Here is a 17,281-nt window from a genome sequence, read left to right as displayed (position 1 = left end):
GGGAACTCAGAGCAAATCATTAAAGAGCAGACCAAGATACTATATGATCATGCTCACCTCGGCAGGCAGTTTATGTCCTATGATGAGACAGGACCAAGGCTGTGTTGGGGCAGTACAGTCTGACCTTCCTAGAGTTTTATGCACCAGAGATCAAAGTTAATCCTAGTCACAAACTGGTTGGAAATGTCTGCATATCCATAAATACTGCTAGAAAAAGACCAAGATCCCTTTAACAGCCATGTTCAGGAAGGACACCATAAACATATTAGAGAAAGTAATACTTAAACTTCAAAAGCACAATATCTCACCCTGAGCATATTTCCTAAAAATTCCTTATCCAGGTGGAATTGCTCATGTTAACAGTGGAGTCAAGATGGGAGAAAGTGAACAATAATGCATTAAAATGGCTAAGGAATTAAAGTAATATCCTATTTATCCCTTTTAATCCATAAGGATGTTACAAGTTTGTTTCAGTGTCATTGACAATGAATATTTGAAAATTTAAACTACAGTGACATAATGGGTACAGGGAAAGGGGCAGAAATTTAAACATAGGTAGGACTTGCATGTCTATCCCCTCTAAAACTCATACTGAAATTTAATTACCATTGTGTTAGTATTAAGAACTGTTACCTTTAAGAGGGGATTAGGCCACGAGTACTCCAGCATCATGAATGGATTAGGCTGTTATTTCACTTAGGAGTGAAATAAATAAAGGTGAGTTTGGTCCCATTTTATCTCTCTCTCTCATTTTTCCTTCTCACTTACAACCACATGACCATGGAGCAAGGAGGTGCTCTACCGTGGTCATGGTCTTCCCAGCCTCTAGAATTATGAGCCAATAGATTACTGATCATTATAGGTTATCCAGTCTCAGGTACTCTGCTATAACGGAAGAAAACAAACTATGATGGGGACAAACTGCTCTTCATGATTCCCAGGGTTGCTGGGCCCCACAACTCCAGAAGCATGATACTGGTTACATAGGTTTTCATCAAAATACAAAAACCAAACAAACCTTAAGTCTACTTTAGTTTGTATTCTTTTTTTTTGAATGGCAGTCTGTTCAATACTACCCAGAAACTCTGATGATTCTTTTGCTGTTCAAGTCTGTGAACAGTACCTCCCAATAAATAATCTTTTTTAAAAAATAATATTTATTTATCCTAATTTGTTATACACGACAGCCAAATGCACTTCAATTTATAGTACACATATAGAGCACCACTTTTCATTTCTCTGATTGTACACAAAGTAGAGTTGTGTCTTCATACATGTACTTCCACCATCTTTCTTACCCACATACTCCTTGCCTTCCCCTCCCTCGCCTTGGCTCTATCTAAAGTTCCTCCATTCCTCCTATGCCACCCACCACTAATCCCCATTATGGATCGGCATCCTCACATCAGAGAAAACATTTGGATTTGTTTTTTTGGGGGAATGACTTACTTCACTTAGCATTATATTCTCCAACTCCATCCATTTATTGCAAATACCATGATTTTATTCTCTTTTAATGCCGAGTAATATTCCATTGTGTATGCATACCAGATTTTCTTTATCCACTCATTTACTAAAGGGCATCTAGATTGGTTCCACAATTTAGCTATTGTCAGTTGAGCTGCTATAAACATTGATGTGGCTGTGTTACTATAGTATGCTGTTTTTAAGTCCTTTGGGTATATACCAAGGAGTGGGATAGCTGGGTCAAATGGTAGTTTCATTCCAAGCTTTTCGAGGAATCTCTATACTGCTTTCCAGATTGCCTGTACCAATTTGCAGTCCCACCAGCAATGTATGAGTGTGCCTTTTTCCCCACATCCTTGTCAACACTTAATGTTGTTTGTATTCTTAATAGCTGCCATTCTGACTGGAGTGAGATGAAATCTTAGAGTAGTTTTGATTTGCATTTCTCTAATTGCTAAACATTTTTTCAAACGTTGGTTGATTAATTGTATATCACCTTCTGAGAAGTATCTGTTTAGTTCCTTAGCCCATTTATTGATTGGGTTATTTGGAGTTTTTTGGTGTTAAGTTTTTTGAGTTCTCTAAATATTCTAGAGATTAGTGTTCTATCTGATGTGTGTGTGGTAAAAATTTGCTCCCACTGTGTGGTGCTCTCTTTACCTCATTGATTATTTCTCCTGCTGAGAAGCAGCTTTTCAGTTTGAATCCATCCCATTTATTAATTCTTGATTTTATTTCTTGTGCCATTGGAATTTTGTTAAGGAACTCGGGGTCTAATCTGATATGAGGAGATTTGGACCTACCTTTTTTTCTATTAGGCACAGGGTCTCTGGTTTAATTCCTAGGTCCCTTATCCACTTTGAATTGAATTTTGTGCATGGTGAGAGAAAGGAGCTTAATTTCATTTTGCTGCACACAGTTTTTCCAGCACCATTTGTTGAAGAGGTTATTAATTCTGCCTATTCAATAGCAAGGTAGATCTTTCCATCTTCCAAGATCTTCTTTAATTTCTTTCTTTAGTATTTTGTAGTTTTCATTGTAGAGGTCTTTCACCTCTTTTGTTAGGTTGATTCCCAAGTATTTTATTTATTTATTTATTTTGAGGTTATTGTAAATGGGGTAGTTTCCCTTTTAGAGGATTTGTCACTGATATACAGAAATGTCTTTGATTTATAGGTGTTGATTTTGTATCCTGCTACTTTGCTGAATTCCTTTACTAGTTCCAGAAGTTTTCTGGTGGAATTTTTTTGGTGTTCTAGGTATAGAATCAGATCATCAGCAAATAGTGCCAATTTGAGTTCTTCTTTTCCTATCTGTATCCCTTTAATTTCTTTCGTCTACCTAATTGTTCTGGCCAGTTTTCAAAAACTATGTTAAATAGAAGTGGTGAAAGAGGGCATTCTTGTTTTGTTCCAGTTTTTGGAGGGAATGCTTTCAATTTTTCTCCATTTAGAATGATGTTGGCCTGGGGCTTAGCATAGATAGCTCTTACAACATTGAGATATATTCCTGTTATCCCTATTTTTTCCTAGTGTTTTAAACATGAGGGGGTGCTGATATAATGGATTACATTTATTGAATTCCATGTTGAATCAACCTCGCATCCCTGGGATGAACCCTACTTTATCGTGCTGCACTATCTTTTTGATATGTTTTCGTATTCTATTTGCCAGAATTTTTTTTTTTTTAATTTTTGCATCTATGTCCATTAGAGATATTGGTCTGAAGTTTTCTTTCTTTGATGTATCTGTGTCTGGTTTTGGAATCAGGATGATATTGGCCTCATAGAAAAAGAGGGAACACTTTCAAACTCATTCTATTTCCTCTAATCACTCACAGAAAAACAATATTCCCACTACTTGAATCCCAGGTCAAGGAGTGATATAGAATGCAGCCTCCCTCTAGCCCGCCATCTTATATCCCCAATGATCTTTACAATAATGTTTTTTTCCTCCAAAAAAAAAAGCATACCATGAAATCTGAAGATATTTGGTCAACTTTATATGTTTTGTGGTCTACTTATTAAAAGAATATAAATACATGAATACCTTCCACAAGTAATTGTTTGCCTTTTGGTGATGTGATAAATATATAAGATTCATTTATTTTTAAAGTAATTTCACACATGAATCATTCTCTTGCTTTCACTTTTGCTTTTGTATTTTACTATACCTTTCCCAAATCCAGGATCAGATAGTCATTCTAGTACATTACATTTTTATATTCATTATTTGCAATTGCATTTTTTAGCAATTCAACATTCCTCTAACCTTTTTATACTTCTCCAAGTATTTATATGTTTTATCAGTATCGTACTATTTTTTACTTTTATAAATTTATTTTTTCAGCAACTGAGGACTGAATCCAGGGCCCTTACTCTACCACTAATATATACCTCTAAGCCCCTTTATTGCTAAGGATCAAAGATCAAATCCAGGCCTTATGCATGGGAAGCAAGTATTTACTACCAAGTTACACCTCCAGCACCCCCCTGCCCTTTATTTTATTTGTGGTGCTGAGAATCAAACCCAGGACCTCACAATCTCCTATTTTTAAGTAATTACCTAGCATTGCAATTTTCCCTTCATTATTCTTCTTTATATACACATTTGGCTCTTAATTATTGTATAAAATGAAATTCATAATCAACTGAGCTGAGATTTTGATTGTAATTGTACTAAACTTATAAATCAATACAAATACATTAAAAACAATTAATGAGTTGTTTTTCTACCCAGAAAGTCTCCTATCTTCCCAGAATTGTACAATAGTTTCCTTCCTACAGGCAGTTTGCATTTCTTATCAAATTTAATCCTTAGTATATTCTTTGTTGCTCCTATAAATGGGCTCCCTTTTTGTCACTTTCTAATTGGTTACTGTTACTACATACCAAAGATCATGATATTTACATTATTTATAATAGAACTTTACTAAACTCTGTTACTTATAGTTGTCTTGGAAATTTTTAAATGGAAATAGTTTTATCTTCCTTCCCAATAGTTCTGCTATCCCCACAGAATTACTGGGAAGGAAGATCTTTTTACTTAACACACTAGCTAGATATTTCAGCGTTATTTCTTAGCAAATGATGAAAGCAAGCATAGTACTAATTCTAGAAATGGATAAAATTCTAATGTTTTACTACCATTAGTATTTTAGCATTGAGTATGAATTTTGTTTATAAAATTGTAGCTACTTTCCACAAAATATTATTAGAGGACAATCTGCAAAAAGGAAATAATGGGGTGACAGAATGGGTGATTTTATTTTTCCTCACATTTTTGCAGTAAATGGATTTTTATACATTTTTCCACAAATTATTCTGGCTATAAACTCTTCCAATTTATTTTCCAAACTTCCCCAAACAACTGGACACACATATATGTGCATATGCATTCAGACACACACACACACACACACACACACACACACACACACTCTTTTTCATCTCTTTCTTTTTCCTTATATTCCTTGCTTAAGGAGAATAATCTTGGTTAGCAATCTAGCAGAAAAGAAGAACAAAGAAAATCCTTAAAAAAAAAAAGACTTTCTCTTTGGAAATAATATCCTACTCTGAGAATATTTAAAAATAATGTCTGACTACAAATTTTTATTTTATAAGTAAAAATGAAACTTCTAAAATCATTTGTTCATCATTAAGAGTATAGTGTGATGTGCTATAAAATAAAAATATTAAGTTGTCATTAAGAAAGTGATAACATTCTTAAAATCAGCACTCCATGAAAACCAGATTCTAATACTCTTAATATTAGACTTGCATGTTAACAAACAGATATGATAATTTCTTCAGTTCTTATCCAATTGTGATTCTTTTCAAATTTCATTAAATGAACATTATACTGAACCTATCTCGAAACCTGAAAAAAATTGTGACACATCATCAGAAATTGTCCACCTAAAATAAAAACACCTGAACTTTTCAGTTCTATTCCCACCAACAAAGTTTCAAAGTGCTAAAACTGACAAACTGCTCTCCATCTTCTAAACAGAAATAAAATATTTGAGTCACAATGGATAGCTCCTTTTTTGGTTAAAAAAAAAAAAAAAGGATGATGAATGCAATTGGAATGTTTATTGTTACTGAAATTCTTCAAGCCTGGATTCTAAGTATGTGTATTGAAGCAAATTACTATGACAACTTAAATTACAGAAAAAAAATGCCACCCTTTCTTTACCAAGTTTCTTCTCTGGAAGATAACTTTAAGCATTCTAAAATCTGTACATACAAATGATTGTAACAACAATAAACACCTCTTTACAAGTTTTATTTATAAATACCTTTATCTAAACCCTTAAAATAAACATAATTGACTTTTAATGGAAAAATAGTTTCCATTAAAATAATATGCATGGAAAACCTAACATGAACATACATAAACACCCATTTTAAAATTAAAATATTGAGAGTATTTTTAAACTACTTCCCAACTGGAAACTGCGTGAGGGGCTGGGGATGTGGCTCAACCGGTAGCGCACTCGCCTGGCATGCGTGCGGCCCGGGTTCAATCCTCAGGACCACATACAAACAAAGATGTTGTGTCCGCCAAAAACTAAAAAAATAAATATTAAAAAATTCTCTCTCTCTCTCTCTCTTAAAAAAAGAAACTGTGTGAAATTATTTGCAAGGCAGTTTTGAAAAAAATATTATGCAGTTAAGTCCTGTTTATCATTATTTTTCCTTCACTAATGCTTTTTACAGGAAGGTACCAGAAAAGCGGTTGAGGGAAGACTATAGCCTATTTTAAACTGAAAGAAAAACAAAGAATAAAATAATCTGTAAAATTTACTGTTTTACTGAATCTGTCTTTTTACACAAAGTACAGGCTTTCAAGTCTGTTCTCCTAGTTTCAGATTTATGAATCTAACAAAGGTGCTTTGTTTAAATAAAGTATGTATTATTCTCATCATCATTTTCTAGAAGAAAAATGAACTGAAGTCTTGATGGAAAAAATATGATTTAGTAGAAATATTCTGATTGTAAAGACATTAAAAATTTACATTAGCCTGTGAAACAAAAAAAAAGTAAAATAGTTTTACAGTAGCAACAATGAAACCTCAAAGCTGTTTTTGCTACCCATCAAAGTTAACATTATCAAAATTAGATACTATATCAGAAAAGCTAAGGGAAGGCACCCTCTCCTGTGGGCAAGGAACAACAGCTTCTTCAGTAGCTAGCCCTCATAAGCTAAAGAGCTCTCTGTTTCTCATGTATCTACACCCCAGCCCTGGCAGACCTTTTGGTTATTTAAAACAAACAAACAAACAAAACTTCCTTTAAAAAAGAGAAAAAAAAAAAAAGAAAAGAAAAGAAGAGTCTCCTTGCACTGTAAGTAAAAATTTCAAAGGCTGATAATCTTTTTATTTTTATTTTAGTTGTTGATGAACCTTTATTTATTTTTATGTGGTGCTGAGGATTGAACCCAGCACCTCACACATGCTAGGCAAGTGCTCTACTACTGTATGACATCCCCAACCCATCAAACGCTGATAATCTTGAAATATTGAGCAATTGAGAAGAAACAGCAAATCATGCAAATTCTTCAGCAGCAAACTCCAAGCAATCCCTACCGGAATAACTGCAAGTGCTCCAGAGGAACCAAATAACTGAAATGTTCAAACCCAAATCCACACAATTCTAATCACTAAGAGTGAATCATAGTCCCTCTTGAGGTAACTTACAAATCCTCCTAAATAAAAAATAATTAGTATAAAAGAGAAAGCTCACAGCATAGCTTTATCAGTATTGGAAGCTAAATCTAAAATTCAAGTGACTCTCCAATCACACAGAGAACTTGTTAGTGAAGCTACATAGTCCTTAAAAAAAAAAAAAAAAAAAAATATATATATATATATATATATATATATATATATATATATCTGTAGTTGGACACAATACCTTTATTTTATTTATTTGAATGTGGTGCTGACAATCGAACCCAGGGCCTTGCATGTGCTAGGCGAGTGCTCTACTGCTGAGCCACAACCCCAGCCCATACATAGTCCTTTTTACTTCTATGATTTTCTTTTTGAAAACATATTTCAAATAGCAGCAAATTATGAATAGGGCTTCACTAGGACTTTTCAGCTCTCACACAGATATGACAAAATTGTCTTATTAGAATCCCTGTCTTCTAGTATACACTTGTGGTCTTGCAGTTATGGTTATTGCTAATGACACAAGCACTACAGCAGGATATTTACAAGAACTGAACCAGTAAGGATATAGACCTACAGTTCAGAGTTCAGTCCCTCTGCATAATCTCACAATTACTTGAAGACTTAAAGTTATTATTTTTTTATTTCATGAGGAGATTAATTTATGTGAGGCCTTTGAGAGCCATCAAATGTAAGCACACAGCTTTTACAAATGAGGGGCTAAGGAATTTATGAGATAGCACACTGGTTGGTACCCTTAAAGAGTTTATTCACCTATAAAATGTGAACAGTTTATTCATACATGATTCACTTCGTATAAACAAGGTCAAATTATTTTTCCCTTCTGGGACCAATAAGTCACTTCAATGTTCAAGAGAAAAGAGATCACACACAGCAAGCATACTAAAAGCAAGTGAAACACATTTTGGTTGTACATCCTCCCCTAAAGAGATTTTGTGCTCCCTTTTACTTAATGAAGCCAATTGTAGCCATTAGTGAAGAGAACAGGATATTTCAGAATTATCATGGAGAATCATAAGAAAAAAAAGTTACCCATTAAGGATTTCTAACTTTTCCCTGCTCATAACACTTCTCTGCTTTTGAAGAGACCACCAATTCAAAACATCAGTATAAAAGTGTTCAGAAAGCCCAAAAGCAGTGGTATACTGTGGGAGACCAACTTTACACATGACTGAGTCATACTCCCCGGCTGGGTGCTGAGGAGCTCAGTCACAGAAATGTGGCAGAGCTTTCCCCACCCTTCTTGGATCCAAGGGTCGGTGTCTCGTGCATGAGTGTGTCTTGCTACAGCCCCATGGGTGAAGCTATGCTCACCTGTTCCTTTGTAATATAACCCCTTGCCCTGTTTAGGATAGAATCTTCCATGGAAGTGCCTTGTATGTGTCCCCTTCTCTTACTGTGCCCTTGGGTGTGGCCTACCCAGGTGTCAGTCAACCTGCTGACAGTGGACATCATGAAGATAGACTCAGCCCCCTGAAACCTGACCCCTTGCCTCATTTAAATAACTTCTCCTCAATAAAAGGGGTCAGCACCCGACACTTTCTCTCTTCCTGCGGACCCTTAAGGTCAGAGGAGCCTTCACAGCGACCCCAAACAAAAAGATATTTGTGTCTCTTGTGTGGTTATTTTGCGCAGCCCAGTCAGCCCAGTTTTACTGGAGTGACCCCTGAGCCTTTTAGTCGAGAGAACAGAAACCCGGCAGTATACCACCTCAAAAACTTCTGTTTCAAACTCGAAACTTGAACCCTACAGCATGGTGTAGGGTTCAAGATGCTTTTAGTGTCATCACAAATTTAGAACAAAAAATTCTATAATGGTGGCAAAACCGTTACTAACTATACTTTGTATTTTTCAAATTAAAACATCTTAGAAATGATGATTCCTGAGTTCCCCCATGAATACACCTATAAATGTCACTGAAAAAATAATATGCTTCCAGGATGCGTATAAAGAGTACAAGTTTTCTGACTCACCTCAGCACACAGGAATCTCTGAGCCAGAGCCAATATGAGGTAGTCTTGAGGAAGGGCACAGCACAGCACCAGGCAGATATTCTGGGAGGATCTACACAGGCACCTGAAAAGGTACACAGTGGTCTTAAGTCCTGGCTAATTTTTAATCTTAAAAATGCAAAATCACCCCATTTTAACTCACAACTATCAAAGAGCAAAATATACAAGCTTGGAGCTTCAAATAACATTCCCAGGGATAATTTTCCTTCTACCCTCCCCATCTCCACATCCCCTTCCCCTGGTCATTTGAATGGCACCACTTGTGGAATGGGTTTATTTTCTGTTTGGTTTCAATTATCATTTTTGCCCCTTTGAAAAAGGAATTTCAGTTGTTACTTTAAAAAGGTCACTAGATGGACTGTACTGTTCTAGGAAGGTTTCTGGCCTTCTTTTTCTCCTGACCAAAGCTCCCTGCAATTTCACAATTTCTTGAAAGTAGTAAGCAGTTAGACATTTGGAAAACTGCCTAAAGCCAGAGCTAAAAATCAAGCTGGAGTAGACATCTCAGGTTTTCAGTCCTAACAAACAAAAATGAAACATGCCACACTTTTCCATGATAAGTACACATCACCACCACTACCCAACTTAAGAAGAGGGCAACTAATTAAAACAAATTAAAAAAATGGAAAAAAAAAAGAGGGCAACTTGCACTTCTCTTGACCACTTTGTTGCCTAATGCTGTGAGAATGTAAAGCTCTGCCACTACGTTAGTTATAAAGAAAGCCTAGGGAAGAAATCTTGGCCACAAGATGGGAATTGACGCAATTCATATGTCTGCCACGTTCAGACGATGCTCTCCACAGATGTTTCTACATTTATTTATAGGAAAGTTTACTTTAGAAACAGAACCAGCTTCCATCAACCATTTTTTAAAAATACAAGACACTGAACAATTTTTATTATGAATAGAATATACTACCTAAAAGTATTTCAATTCTTAAATTCTTAGTCATAAAATGATATGAAATATTAAATTAGAAATAGCTTAAGGAAAAAGAACTGATGGACATTAATCTGATGCAAAATTGAAGTAAATACATAAATTTCAAACATCACTGAGCAAGGGGGAAGTCAGTCAGCAAGCAGTTTGCCTTTCCATAGCCAGGTTCTCCCTGGACAGCTGCTACTTTCCCAGATGGAGACACTGTCTCCAAATCCCTTACTAGACTAACACTTCATATAACTTAATAGTTGCTACAAAAATGCCATTTGCTTCCTGATTATTTTGTATATAGTGTTACAGTTGTGATGTAATAAGGGTCTATTAGTGCCTGCTCCCACGTTTCTTTTAAAAGAAAAAGAGAGTAGTAGTCAGGATTTTCCCCCTAATGATAATAAACAGGCTTTAAGCATATTAGATATTACAGAAACCACAGAATTCCTTTTCATCCTAATGTGCCAGATGCTAGCAGAGAGCCTTCATATAACCTCATTCCCTCCAAAGGAAACAGGCCATTCACACTTCTGAGGACCAAGTGCTTGATAAGAGGGCGGGTCCAGGAGAGTGGCATCCAAAAAACAAGGGAGGGTTTAAGCCTGCTGAGAGATGACTGTATGGCCAATTTGGAAGTATTCAAGAAGAGGCCAAGTAGATCAACAACCACCCTAACTCCCATTCTTGGGCCTGGAAATTATTGGAATCTAGCTCACTGGTAAAGTATTGTTATTTACCTAAATCAAAATCTCTTCCCACTTTTTTTTTCTCTTCCCTCTAAAGCCTCATCTCTTTTTAGTTTTGTTTTTAAGAAAAGGTCTGGGAGTTGGGAATGAGCAACTGAGAAGGGAGTTTCTAAAACTGACAATCATTAGCTTATTTTGTTCACAAAATAAAATTATCATTAAAGCCAGACACTTAAGGGAAAGAAGATATGGTGCTTACTCCCTCATATATAATCCCAAACATACCAATTTACACATATCCTGAGATTAACAGCATTCCTTTTTAGATTTACAATGCAAAACTCCAAATGAGTCAAGGCTCTCTGGGATGGGATGGGGTATATTAGTTCTGCTAGAGTCCCAGGAATGTGCTGTAGGATGCCCATGAGAAATGCCAAATCTGATGGGAAAGAGTGGAACTAGGCTCTTATATACCTGTCCCCCCACCAGTTCTTTGAGGCACTAATTGTCTCCTCCTTGATTTCTACAAGCATCCTAACTAATACACCCACAGTTCATCTTTCAGTCAGGTCACTTCATAGAAACAAACCAAGCAAAAAAGACCAAATCCTATCATTCAATTGCTTTTGAAAGTCTCCATGAGGGGCTGGGGATGTGGCTCAAGCGGTAGCATGCTTGCCTGGCATGCATGTGGCCCAGGTTCGATCCTCAGCACCACATACAAACAGAGATGTTGTGTCTGCCAAAAAAAAAAAAAAAAAAATTAAAAAATTAAAAAATTCTCTCTCTCTCTCTTAAAAAAAAAAAAAAAAAAGAAAGTCTCCATGAAAAGGTTCCAACTGCTTTGAAGGAGTGGTGTAACTTTTTTGGTAACTCTAGTGACAAAATTTTGTAACCACAAACACATATAAGGCTTAGCAATTTGGATAGTACTTAAGAAGGCAATAAAAATCCAGAAATTTAATTGGGGAAACACTCAGAAAATTTATGATGTGCTGGATATTCTACAGGAAACCTTTTACATCTTTTCATGTCATTGTGAAAGCTCATCTACAGTTGCTCTCCTGAAGTCACCACAAGGCATGCCCCTGCCTTCCTACCGCACAGCTTCCAGCCTCAAACTCCACACTGGAATCTCATAACAGGATCATCATCTTGTAATGGCTAAACTCCAATTCACTCTACGAGAGACAGCTCAAATGTCTTCTTACCAGTCCCTGAAAACCTTCCCTCATCCAAATTAATCACTCCAGGTATTACCAAGTAGCTACCTTTGGTACTCACTGGCACTGTTTGCTGAATACTCACAATAATCCAATGAGGTAAGTAAGCTGTAACAAGGGAATAATCAGAAAACGAAATAGAAAAGCTATGCCACTAATATACAGGGGATACAGGAATTAAATTTAAAATAAATTAAAATGTGAATCTATGAGCTTCAACAACTGTACCAGTATTATCATATTTAGCATAAAATATATTTTTTGTATATTTTTGTACTGATACCGGCATTCACAATACCTAGCATATTAAAGAGTTTTTCAATAAATGTTCACTGAAGGCTTGATAAATTCAGAGGGTTTTATAGAATGGAGGTACTGAGGTTATCCTCAGTGAAAGCCCTACTAAGCTAAATGATTCTTTTAACTAGATATAATTCTCCTTTAATCATGTTTCTGAGAAATAGGTAAGTGTCATGCAAATAGTAGAGACCAATAATCAATGTGTAATTGGGGTAAAGAAAGAAAAATGAGAAACTTTGGTATTCCAATAATTACATTATTTTTAGTAAAACTTAAGAATAGTCACACATTGATTAAACACTTATATATAGGATCCTGTGGAAATGATGTCATAAAAGACATGGCAACTTCTAGTTTGTTCTCTTTGATCACTTATCCTAAGATAAGCCAGCCAATATTACATTGATGTTTGAGCAGACTTAGGGAGATATCCACGTGGTGAGGAACTCAGGCCTCCTGCCAACAACCAGTGCTAATTTGCTAGGCATGGGGGTGAGCCACTTTGGAAGTAGATTGTCCATATCTAGTCAAATCTTCATATAGCCTCTGTACAAGTTGGTACAGCATTTGGACTGGTATCTCATCAAAGAAACTGATCCTTCGTCCATTCCTGAATTCCTGATCAAAGAAACTAGACAAGATTTAAAAAGTACTGTTTTAAGTCTCTAAGTCTGGGGCAACTTGTTATGCAGCAATAACATACACTATTACCACCCACACAACTTTCATTTAAATTAGTTTATAAGAATGCAAGTAGAAGTAATTGATGTTAATACAATATTGGGTTATTGTAATTCCTAAACACTGAACAAATGCCAACAAAATGTTCAAGTACAACTCAAGCAAAATAAATTCCAGTTTCCAAGGAGTTCTGCCTTTTCCTTCCATTTTTACGAAAGAGGTAAAAGATGCAAGCCCTTCATATCCTGATAGATGTCTCTTAATGACTGCTTATTAGTTGTTAGGTATGTCCCCTCACTTCAAAGTAGGTCCACAAGGAATGATAATCCATGGACAGCAGTGGCATTTCTTTCTATGAGAAAAGACTCATAGCTCTGGTTGTTCAAATATTATAGGTCAGATAAGAAAAAAATTAGATAAGAAAAAAATCTAAGAAATTTTGGAGGAAATGAACAACTGTCTATTCTGTGACTCCACTATGCTTGGAAAGTTTTAAAACAAACAGCAAATTTATTTTTATTGAGAAGAAAAAATTCATCTGAATTCTGAATATTAAACTATAGATAAGGTGTGGTACCTTATTTTTGTAAGTGATAATCTTAATTTTTTTTTTTTTTTTTTTTTTTGGGTATTGAGGATTGAACTCAGGGGCACTTGACAACTGAGTCACATCCCCAGCCCTATTTTGTATTTTATTTAGAGACAGGATCTCACTGAGTTGCTTTGCACCTCGCCATTGCTGAGGCTGGCTTTGAACTTGCAACCCTTCTGCCTCAGCTTCCTGAGCCATTAGGATTAGAGGCATGTGCCACCATGCCCAGTTTTTCCTTCCCCCTTTTGACACAAAAACTTAATAACGTACATTCAAAGACAATGCCATCCTGCTAAAAGCAATAAACAATGTTAGAAAGAAATCTTAGGTTTTAGATATTCCATGTGAAATATTAACACAATAAAATGATATAACAATAATACCTTGACTTTCTGTGAGAATAAGTCCATTATAATGTTATGAGCTATATGAATCTAAAAAGCAGAGGGCAATGAAAATAACAAAAATTAATTACATAATAAAATTTACCAAGGCCTTATCATATTTAAAAATAGAAAGATGAAGATATGAATTTCTTTCTAATAACTGTGCAATATTTGTGAGACGTAATATCTAGTATTACTAGACTAATTGGTAACAATAACACCAAATAAATATTTGGTAAGCAACAAAGGACTTGAGAATAAGCTATAATAAGTTCAAATAAGAGACAAATCACAACTCGTGGGTATCCAAGAAGCCTTCATAAAATAGTCCCTCGTATTTGTATGTGGCTACACATTTTTCTAGTATTTTCATATTAATATAAATAGTCCCATTACTCAGATGACAAACTTGAGGATCATAAATATTGAGTAACTTGATTAGAATGCAGTTACTGGTGTTAGAGAATAACAATATATACTCAGAAAATTAGTCCCAGGCACCACTTTATGTGCAATTCAGACACTGTTTACAATGCAGTGAATGTATATCCTACAATCTCCATTTTAAAGATGAGGAAATATAAGATTTCAGAAAGATTTAGTACCTTTTCAGATTATATGGCTAGTCAATTGGAGAGCCCTGATTTGAACTCAGTTTCTGATTATCCCAGGTTAATTCACCTATCTCTTGCTGCTTTTAGAATTCACACTCTTTACTGAACCTTCCCTCTCTGGCTCATATTCTGTCCATAAACCACAATTAACTGAAATACATCCCCATTGATATTATTCATTATTAAATGTCACTAAGAAATAAGAAAAGCAGCAGAGACAAAGACAAAGACAGGGATATGATCAATTACTGTTCAAACACTAAGTAATCCTTTCTGTTAAATAGATCTGAAAGATGCAACTCCTAAACTTTACCAGATAAGCTACAGAATGATTATTTGTATAGGGTTTCCTTCCTCAGGCTAATACTTCTTTTTTTTTTTTTTTTTTTTAAAGAGAGAGTGGGGGGGAGAGAGAGAGAGAGAGAGAGACAGAGAGGAGACAGAGAGAGAGAGAGAGAATTTTTTTAATATTTATTTTTTAGTTAACAGCGGACACAACATCTTTGTTTGTATGTGGTGCTGAGGATCGAACCCGGGCCGCACACATGCCAGGTGAGTGCGCTACCGCTTGAGCCACATCCCCAGCCCCCCTCAGGCTAATACTTCAATATCCCATTTGTCAGAGAGTTATTTTCAGAAGACCAACTTCAGAGTTTTGATTAGTATTCATCAAATTATCTAGGTGTCTTTTATTTACGATTTATTACTCCAATTTGAATCAAGAAGGAAGGAAAGAAGGGGAAAAAAAGAAAAACACACAAACTGGTAAATACATATAGATTAAGACAAACAAAACCACATGAATAGTAACTGTGTTTTACTACAAAATATGTATCAGTCAGATGTGATACCAGGACATATTAAAGGGTTACATCAAACAAGCACTCATAATAAAAATAGTATGTCACTGGTGCAGTACAGTGAATATAATACAACAACACACACCACCCCTCCCGACTCACCCCTACCCAAACCCCACATGGCTAGAAATCAGTGTTCAGAGCAAACATTCAAACTGATGAAAATTTTAGGAGACAAAGAATGTGAAGAACAGATGAGAAAGAAGGAACCTTCCATAAAGGAAACATCATAAGGCTTTTTTACTATCATTGAAAGTATAAGGTTCTGTTGGAGACAAAGAATATGTTTGCAGAGGGATGTGGGGAGATACATATACCCCTCAAAGAGCTGCTTTCTAAGAAGAGGATAAATTCAAAGAAGTTAACTAGTTTTTCACTTGAGTGAAATAAAACACAAAAGTTTAACCAGGAGGTGTAACCCATGCTCCTAAAGATATAGTTTCCCAGAAAAGACAAAAAGTGTCTCTGGTGATTTCCACATTGTGCTATTGCTGTTAAGATTCACTCCTCTACTGTGCGTGGAACCCTGTCTTCTTTATGGTCCCAGCACCTAGCACACTTAACAAATGAGGAATCTGGCACATTCAACTTGGGAAGGCAAGGAGGAAGGTCCTTATACAGCAGGTATTATTCATGCCATTTCCTGAAGCAGCTGTAAGTGAGGCTAGCTGATGAAATCTTTCTTCTTACCCCAGTCCCCTGAAAAGAACGAGCATTTGGGAGATGTGGTCCTACTTTTTTTAAGTGAAAAAGAAAAAAAAAGAATTCTAATTAAACAAACAAGCTTGTAGCTTTATGTTATATAGCTTTATTAACATAAATGAAATTTCAAATGTTGATTACAGTCACCACCCCCTGGTTGTCCTGGAAAATTTTCTAAATACTAGATTGCTCTAGTTAACTTCTTCTTGGATCATGGGATTTGATTATCCAGCTTTACTGTGTGAATTAACCATCTGTTCAATAGAATTGAGACAACAATAAAAATCTTAAAATTGCTTGTAAATACCTGACAGTTTTGACATGCTGTCTCTGCATAGATGTTAAAACTGTCCCATTTTTTCCCCCTAATGGTCTCAGAAAACTATTTTAAAATTCCACAAAGAAGGGTAAGTTCAAATGTTAGGAAGGACTTCATTTTTAAAAATAATACTGATTAATTTCAAATGACAATGATTTTCATTCTCCTTGTAAAATCACAGCTGACAGAAAATCTTTAATATATGTTTAAAAATATGTGTATACACACACACACACACATATACACAAACAATAAAGAATGTTCTACTGGTCAACAGAAAATTACTGTACTATGTTGGAATGTTCAACTATGTTTTAAGTAATTACCTTATTTCTTAAATGGAACTGCTTCATGATGTATGTTAATTTTGATAAATGTCCTCATTTCAGTTCAAAGAAAAGCATAAGCAATATAAAAAGCTAACATATTAAAGAAAAGAATATATTTAGATTTAATTACCACTTAAGCCAAGCATTCATATAGTTTATACTTTACCTGTTTCGGAAACCTTACCATTTCCTGCCACCCTGCCTGAATGAATGGAAGCCTTTAGATCATTCCTGGAGTTACAGTGTACCATAGTACGTGTTCAATTTTCATGTACTCTTTCTCCTTATTGAAAGCATAAGGTATTGATTAAAATTTAGCCTTAGGCTATTCAAAAGCTGAGAGGCAAGAATGTAGTTTACATAGTGTGATTAGATTAGCTCCTGTCATGAATGCTCACTGCCTAGCGTTTTCTCAAAAAGTTGAGTCTGATCCTGCCTCAGGTAAAGGAAAAATGGTAGAAATACAAAAGGGTCAGAGC

The 17,281-nt window shown here is 35.4% G+C and overlaps 1 protein-coding gene across 2 annotated transcripts in view; it reads right to left on the bottom strand.

The window, feature by feature from the left end:
- Positions 1-17,281, bottom strand: part of Rassf8 (Ras association domain family member 8) — a 133,587-nt gene that overhangs the window by 78,831 nt on the left and 37,475 nt on the right. For both annotated transcript variants that reach the window (XM_076854223.1, XM_076854224.1), the window contains exon 2: positions 9,138-9,240. The gene's annotated coding sequence lies outside the window, so the exon portion shown is untranslated. The remainder of the gene's footprint in view (positions 1-9,137; positions 9,241-17,281) is intronic.

This window comes from Callospermophilus lateralis, chromosome 4 (assembly GCF_048772815.1).
Source record: "Callospermophilus lateralis isolate mCalLat2 chromosome 4, mCalLat2.hap1, whole genome shotgun sequence".
NCBI classification, from domain to species: Eukaryota; Metazoa; Chordata; class Mammalia; order Rodentia; family Sciuridae; genus Callospermophilus; species Callospermophilus lateralis.
The sequence above is the reverse complement of the archived record's forward strand: the minus strand, read 5'-3'. Positions and strand labels throughout refer to the sequence as shown.